Here is a 6,917-nt window from a genome sequence, read left to right on the forward strand (position 1 = left end):
TCCCAAACCCTGTGGCTGAGGCCCATAAAACCTTGGCATCAGCAATCTGGTCGAGGATCTACGACTCAGAAAAAATTTAACCAAAGCTCATAAACAATCTGAGACGTGAAGGGATGGCCTTGTTGCGTCCAGGATACAGTGAGGTATGATATGCAGCCATGGTTTCCTAACATGGTTGTAAATCAGGATCACCTGGAGAGCTTGTTCTCCTTAACTGAAATAGAAACACAAGTGGCAGAAGGAGAAGGGAAGAAGAAATAAAATGAAGGAAAAGAAAAGAAAAAAGACTCCTAACTTCAAACCCGTTCTCTTCCCCAGAGGCAAGTACTCTTGTAAGTTTTTGTATCCTTCAAGAAATTCTCTATGCATATATAAGTAGGAATAAGAATATGCTATATAAACTGTTCTGCATCTAAATTTTTGCACTTAACAATGTATCTTGAGAGAAATTTCTATGTGATAAACATACAAGCCACCTCAGTTCATCACTTCATAGTATTCCAACGTAAGGATGTATCATAATTTACTTAATGAGCCATTGGGATATCTGCCAAAAATACAGATTCTCAGACTATACACCAGACTGAATCAGAATCTGCAAGCATGGGGTCCAGAAATATGTACTTTTTTTTTTTAAAGGAATATGTACTTTTTACAAGTGCCTGAGGTGCTGTCAAGGAGGCTGGCCTGCACCGGGCATCTGTAAATCACTGGAACACCTCATTGTGAGCTCTCTGCTAATGTTAGGTCAGATAAACAGTCCAGCACATGGCACTGTGGGAACCATAACATCCTCCTGGGGATTCAGTCTGGAGGCCTACAGACTGATCTGGCTACCTAGAGGCAGGTTTTATTTGGTCCACAGAGTGTTTAAAAAAAAAAAGGAATTTAAATAATGGACAATATTTAACATTTGAGAGATTTCACATTAAAAATTGAGATTTCCAGCCTCTTGGAAATTTGGAAGATCCAGCCTCCCTGGCTCCCCTTCATTCCCAGAAGCAGCAGATGCCTGACCCTCTTAGATGGAGCTTGACCGACTCACCCAACTTGGTCCCATGGGCATCTGATTTTGTGACATTAATAGGCCCAGACTGTAACAGCATTTCCACTGAGTACTCAGGTATACAGCCTCCTCCCAGAAATTTCCCCTTCACCTTCATCAGAAGATATTTTTAAAGTCATGTGAAAACAGCCCTATCACAAAATATGAAGCCATGGGGTTTGCCTTTCTTCCCTTGACGATGTCCTTCCCACCTCCCCCTGGCATCATGGGGAATTCTAAAAACGGAATTTCAAATTCTAGGTTCTTCAAGGGCTGGGCTCCTGGTCGCGGCTTTATTATTAACATAATGCACCACTATGGGCCAGCCACTTAAACTGTCTAGGCCTCAGTTGCCTAACCTAGAATGTTAAAGGTTTGAATGATTTGATCTTTAAAGAACCCAGCTCTAAGCCTCCACAAAACAGATGAAACTGCACATAACTGGAAACTGTTACATTTCTGCTGAGGAGCTCCAGGGGGTCCCAGTATGGCCTCCCTACAAAGCCGTTACTTGCAAACATTAGGTGAGCTAGCCCTTTCTTTCCAAGTTTTAAAATTAAACATTAACATGGGACTATATCAAACCAAAAAGCTTCTGTACAGCAAAAGATACCATCAGTAAAACAAGAAAACATCCTACAATACGGGAGAATATATTCATAAATGACATATACGATAAGGGGTTGACATCCAAACTACATAAAGAGCTCACACAGCTCAACAAACAAAAAGCAAATAAGCCAATTAAAAAATGGGCAGAGGAGCTGAACAGACACTTCTCCAAAGAAGAAACTCAGATGGCCAACAGACACATGAAAAGATGTTCCACATCGCTAATCATCAGAGAAATGCAAATTAAAACCACAATGAGATATCACCTCACACCAGTTAGGATGGCCAACATCCTAAAGACAAACAACAACAAATGCTGGCGAGGATGTGAAGAAAGGGGAACCCTCCTACACTGCTGGTGGGAATGTAAACTAGTTCAACCATTGTGGAAAGCAGTATGGAGGTTCCTCAAAAAACTAAAAATAGAAATACCATTTGACCTGGGAATCCCACTCCTTGGAATTTACCCAAAGATTACAACTTCTCAGATTCAAAAAGACATATGCACCCCTATGTTTATCGCAGCACTTTTTACAATAGCCAAGATATGGAAGCAATCCCAGTGTCCATCAGTAGATGGATGGTTAAAGAAGAGGTGGTACATATACACAATGGAATACTATTCAACCATAAAAAAGAAACAAATCCTACCATTTGCAACAACATGAATGGAGCTGGAGGACATTATGCTCAGTGAAACAAGCCAGGTGGAGAAAGACAGATGCCAAATGATTTCCCTCATTTGTGGAGTATAACAACGAAGCAAAACTGAAGGAACAAAATGGCAGCAGATTCAGAGACTCCAAGAATGAACTAGTGGTTACCAAAGGGGAGGGGTGTGGGAAGGTGGATGGGAGGGAGGGAGAAGGGGATTGAGAGGTATTATGTTTAGTACACATGGTGTGGGGGATCACGGGGAAAACAGTGTAACACAGAGAAGGCACATAGTGGATCTGTTGCATCTTACTACACTGATGGACAGTGACTGCATTGGGGTATGGGTGGGGACTTGATAATATGGGTAAATGTAGTAACCACATTGTTTTTTCATGTGAAACCTTCATAAGAGTGTATATCAATCATACCTTAATAAAAAATAAAAATAAGAAACTGAAGGAACAAAACAGCAGCAGACTCACAGAACCCAAGAATGGACTAACAGTTACCAAAGGGAAAGGGACTGGGGAGGGTGGGTCAGAAGGGAGATAAGGGGGAATAATGTAGTGGGGGAGTCACGGGGAAAGCAGTACAACACAGAGAAGACAACACAGAGAAGATTCTATAGCACCTTACTACGCTGATGGACAGTGACTGTAATGGGGTATGTGGGGGGGACTTGATAATGTGGGGAGTCTAGTAACCATAATGTTCAAGTAATTGTACATTAATGATATCAAAAAATAATTAAACATTAACACTGCAGAGACATGAGTGTATGAGAGTCCAGAAAAATTCAGGAAGGAAACACATCAAAATGTTCACTATACTTAGTTATATTTGGATTACAGAATTCACATACTGGCCTTTTTTTTCTTTATACTTTTGCAAGCTTCCAAGTTTTCTCCCACTTACAGCAAGTGGGAGAAATCTTGTAACAAAAAACAAACAAAACCACAAAAAACAAATCTATCGATATCAATATATTTTTTTAAGTACATTAAGCAAAGTCTCCTTATGTAAGATGGGGAAACTATTTTATGATTGTTCACAATCTAGTGTTTCCTGTAAAAATTAGCTGGAATCATGTAAGTGCTCAAAACTTGTTTTTGGTTCTGTGAAATTGGAGCTGTAAAAATATTTGCTGTCAAGGAGGTGATTGTAAGGACTGAGCCAGCCAAGTGGCTGGGAAGGCCTTGGGAATTGCAAAAGCGTTACCCGAGGAGGGATGTTCACGTCTACGTAGCTTGATTCACTGGTGTGTTGCTGTTCCATATCAAAATTTGGACGGAACTATTAGATTCAGCAGATTCTTTTAAACCACAAGAGCCAGGCAAAAGTCTTCATAACAAAATGAAGCCAAGAATATTAGTGAAGAACTTGATTGTAGGGTATGTTAAATTGCATAAGCAAATCATACAAATTATAACTTGGAGTGGAAATATGCAGACTGTGCTGTTAATGACTAATTAATGACTAGTAAGTTACACTAGTAAAACTGCTTAGAAAACTTTTTGTTAGCTATTTAAAAAGTATGTTTCAACATACGTACATAACTGTATTTCCTTGATATGTTAGTAAAGATTCTTTTAATCTCATCAAATTATTTTCCATAATGCTCCAACTCATTTTAAAAGCATATGATTTATTTTCTAGATAGAGATGTTATTTACTTACTGATTTGGATCTGATCGAGAATCCACCATAACATCAACTCACGTTCTAAGGCCTAATAACACTGCAAGGAAAAGCGCAGTCTGGCACAGGTAGTTAGCAGCATCGACATAAATTCCTGCAAAGCAAGTACCAGGATCAGTGCAACTATTAGGGATTTTCCTAAGATAAAACTAGGGAAACTCAAATTAGAAGAAAAAGTTAAAATTCCTTTATACAGTACTTTCAAATATTACTACTGTACTTAAAAAAAAAAAAGGAAAAGGAAAGCCTTCTTTAGCCACACAAACAGAAACACATCAACTAGGAGGCAACCAGCGTCTTTTCAACAAAAAACATTTACAGCAAGTTCCGTTAAAGCTTTCCACCCCCACTCCAGTAAACTAAAAAACGGACTGAAATAGTTCTCCACCTTCTGAAGGAATAAGGTTAGAGGGTTTAATAATACTTTGTGTGAGGAACGGAACACTTGTGCAAGAACATACCCAAACACATCAAGAAAGAAAAACATTACAAACCATAAAGCACTAAACAAAATAAACATTAACTTCCTAGTACAGAAAAACGTTTTTACCTTGCCTTCCAAATAACAGACCCATAAAACAAGTCTAAAGTAGGTATCTTAGAAACGTACGCAAAAACAAATACCACAGAAGAAAACCCAAAAAACACGTCACATAACATCTGCTTTTTTGAACGAGAAAACAAAACCACTCAGATTGTGCTCTCTTCCTCTCACTCTTCTATACGAAGAGAAGAACGATCATCAATGACAAGAGATTGTTGCAAAAACAACACCAATTGTCAGTTTCACGCTCAGAAGAGAGCACTACACCTCCTCCTCGTGGTTTCGGGTGCTCTACACAGTCAGAGAAACTTCTCTAGTAACAAACTATAGAAATGATCCCTGAAAGTATAGTCTTAGTTAAACACGTTCTGCTTTTCCAAACTGGACGAAACCCACACATATTACAGTCACGGTGACTATTTCTTGCGGCACTATTTGTCCCATATGTACATTAACCTATGTTTTCTACAGACATTTTATATTTAAAAAATTCGACAAAGCATTTTGAACCCTCTTGCGTTCCCAAAGTTAGTTCAAGCAGTCATAATTAACATACAGTTGCTGAACAGCCAATCACAGGCCAGTTATTTCGAGCCCCAACCTGTTCCCGCGATAGTTCCGCCGCGCCAGGCGTACGTAGGATGCTGACGACCACAAAGCGCTCCACAGCGCCAGGACAATCCTCAGTTTAGACCGGTGGGGGAAGCTTGGAGACTTTCGGCAAGAAAAACGGAAAAGAAAAAAGTGGGTGGTGAAATGTTGACCCAAAGCCAAGGACAGAGACGTTTGAAAAGCGCTTCCTATTGTTAAACTTTATACCGTGATCAAAATACCGGATATATCAATGTTCTTTCGTATTTTCTAAATCAAGTAATTTTTATTAAACATTCTGCAATGTTTAAGTAAATGGGTTTAAACAAGCAGAACGATTCATCATCCCCGTACTTAAAGCTTCAGCAATTTCCCAGCTCTGGGCTTGTTAGTCCGGGGAGAGGAAATCCTGGGGCAAAATACCTCTAAAAACCGAAATCAGTCAAAGGGAGAAATAAAGTTTAAAATCCGTTTATTGCTCACAAGCTGCAGTCTGGGGCCGTTTCTCTCCTTTGCTGCTCCAGCAGAAGCCAAAAACCAGCCCTCAACACCCCCCTCCACTCACCTCTCAGGTACAGATAAGCCCTCCGTGCCCAGATAATACCCACTGATATGGAGATACTTCTCTCCACCCCTGAGGCATGATGCAAATGCACTAAAGCCATACTTCTTTCCACCACTGAACGCCTATTGATATGCAGATGTGCCAAAGCCAGGCGAGATATTCTGGAAATGTTACAATTTTACCCACAGGGCTGAACACAAAACCTCTACAAACTTTCAACCCCCTGCGTTGTCTAGCCCACACCCACATCTCCAGCCTTACTTTGTACAAAATTTCCCCCCACTGTAGCTATACTGAACTCCTTATAGGTCCTCATACTTGTTATGTTCCCTTCTGCCACAGGGCCTTTTACACAAACTGTTCTCTCTGCAAGGAATTTTCCTTCCACCTCTTGCCCAGCTTAATTTCAATTCATCCTTAAGACATCTGTCCAAGTATCATTATCTCACAGCACCATTCTGTAACACTGGCAGGGGGTGGGGGAGGATATTTTCCCAGCCTCGGGGCAAAATACTTTTGAAACCAGAATCAGTGAAAAGGATAAATAAAGTGGGAGAAACCTATGTATTGCCTACAAGCATTAGTCCAGTTCTGCTTACCCATGTCTCTTGCTGAGACAGGGACCATGGGCTTAGACAGAATAGGGTGAGGGCCTCTGGAAAAAGCAAGGCAGGATATTTACAGTCAGAGCAATGTAACTACATGCAAGGGAACTCCCTATCAAAACTCTGTGTTGAACATTAAGCTCTAGAGTCATTCTGCAGTGAGATCAGTTAATATTCCCCAGATAAAGAAGAGTAGCACATGTTTTTATTATGCTAATCATTTGTAATCATGTGTAAGATTCATCTTAGCATGCTAAAGGCCCAGGCCTATGTGCTGTCTTTCCTCCTTCAGATCTGATGAGGTGATTTTGCAAACTGGGCCACTAATTTAGCATGCAGACCAAGCTGTAAACAACATACTAAAAGGCAGGAAGGATTCTACCTTAAAGATAAGATTGCATTTTAACACCCAGGAAGTTTAAGAAGTAAGATTCTTAACTTACTCTTTAGCAAATGGACAATACCTCAGCCCACTTTGGGAGCTGGACAGGCAGCCTTTTGATATACTCCCAGACCAAGATGCCCGTATCCCAGAGAGAAATCGAGGCAGGAAATTCCTTATGTTAAGTTAATTCTAAATATTCAGGGACCACTTAACAA

At 40.2% G+C, this 6,917-nt stretch overlaps 1 long non-coding RNA gene and 1 other non-coding gene across 2 annotated transcripts in view; both read right to left on the reverse strand.

Annotated features, from left to right (window-relative positions):
* Positions 1-4,932, reverse strand: part of LOC140849046 (uncharacterized) — a 51,705-nt gene extending 46,773 nt beyond the window's left edge. Inside the window, exons 1-2 of the long non-coding RNA XR_012130504.1 lie at positions 4,563-4,932; positions 3,992-4,106 (exon numbers count right to left, since the gene is read on the reverse strand). This is a non-coding gene — a long non-coding RNA (uncharacterized lncRNA). The remainder of the gene's footprint in view (positions 1-3,991; positions 4,107-4,562) is intronic.
* Positions 4,698-4,911, reverse strand: LOC118974092 (small nucleolar RNA U3). Its single transcript, XR_005063670.1, has one exon. It is a non-coding gene; the product is annotated as a small nucleolar RNA U3 (small nucleolar RNA).
* Positions 4,933-6,917: the final 1,985 nt, after the last annotated feature.

The sequence above is a fragment of the Manis javanica genome, chromosome 4 (genome assembly GCF_040802235.1).
Source record: "Manis javanica isolate MJ-LG chromosome 4, MJ_LKY, whole genome shotgun sequence".
Classification (NCBI taxonomy): domain Eukaryota; kingdom Metazoa; phylum Chordata; class Mammalia; order Pholidota; family Manidae; genus Manis; species Manis javanica.